We start from the raw sequence: 1,626 nt of genomic DNA, 5'->3' as shown, positions 1-1,626 counted from the left end.
CAGTGAAAGCTAACACCATGTCTCCTGATAATATCTCCCAAGGGTAACATGTAAAGCGTGAAAAGTAACGGCCCTAGTACTGAGCCTTGAGATACTCCATACTGCACTTGTGATCGATATTATACCTCTTCATTCACTGCTACGAACTGATGGCGGTCAGATAAGTATGATTTGAACCATGCTAAGGCGCTTCCACTAATGCCAACAAAGTTTTGTAGTCTATTCAAAAGAATGTTGTGGTCGATAGTGTCGAACGCAGCGCTAAGATCCAGTAGAACTAATAAAGAGATACAACCACGATCAGATGATAGAAGCAGGTCATTTGTAACTCTAATGAGAGCAGTCTCAGTACTATGATACGATCTAAATCCTGAATGGAATTCCTCACAGATATCATTTTTCTCTAAGAAGGAATATAATTGTGAGGATACTACCTTTTCTAGTATCTTTGACAGAAAAGGGAGATTTGAGATCGGTCTGTAATTAACTAGATCTTTGGGGTCAAGTTGTGGTTTTTTAATGAGAGGCTTAATAACAGCCAATTTGAAGGTTTTGGGGACATATCCTAATGACAATGATGAATTAATAATAGCCAAAAGAGGATCTATGACTTCTGGAAGCAGCTCTTTTAGTAGTTTAGATGGAATCGGGTCTAACATACATGTTGTTGGTTTAGATGATTTAACAAGTTTATACAATTCTTCCTCTCCTACAGTAGAGAATGAATGGAATTGTTCCTCAGGGGATCTATAGTGCGCTATCTGATGCGATACTGTAGCTGACGGCTGCATGGTTACAATTTTATCTCTAATAGTATCGATCTTGGAAGTGAAGTAGTTCATAAAGTCATTACTGCTATGCTCTTGGGAAATGCCAACACCTGTTGATGCTTTATTTTTCGTTAATTTAGTTACTGTATTGAATAAATACAGAGGGTTATGTTTGTTTTTTTCTAGAAAAGACAAAAAGTAATCAGATCTAGCAGTTTTTAATGCTTTTCTGTAGGATAGGGTACTTTCCCGCCAAGCTAAACGAAATACCTCTAATTCAGTTTTCCTCCAGCTGCTCTCCATTTTCCGGCTGCTCTCTTTAGGGCGCGAGTGTGCTCATTATACCACGGTGTTGGACTCTTATCCTTAATCTTCCTTAAGCGTAAAGGAGCAACCGCATCTAGAGTGCTAGAAAAGAGAGGGTCCATAGTTCCTGTTACATCATCAAGTTGTTCTGAGCTATTGGATATGCTGAGGAACTGAGATAAGTCAGGAAGATTATTTATAAAGCAGTCTTTTGTGGTAGAGGTAATGGTTCTACCATATTTGTAACAAGGAGTTGGCTTTACAGCTTTAGCTATATGGAATATACAGGAGACTAGATAATGATCTGAGATATCATCGCTCTGCTGCAAAATTTCAATGCCACTGACATCAATTCCATGTTACAGTATTAAATCTAGAGTATGATTTCGACAATGAGTAGGTCCTGACACGTGGTGTTTAACACCAATAGAGTTTAGAATGTCTATAAATGCTGATCCCAACGAATCTTTTTCATTATCAACATGGATATTAAAATCACCAACGATTAGGACTTTATCTGCAGTCAGCACTAACTCCGATAGAAGATCAG

The sequence above is a fragment of the Onychostoma macrolepis genome, chromosome 01, assembly GCF_012432095.1.
Source record: "Onychostoma macrolepis isolate SWU-2019 chromosome 01, ASM1243209v1, whole genome shotgun sequence".
Taxonomy (NCBI): Eukaryota; Metazoa; Chordata; class Actinopteri; order Cypriniformes; family Cyprinidae; genus Onychostoma; species Onychostoma macrolepis.
Note: the sequence above shows the minus strand (reverse complement) of the source record.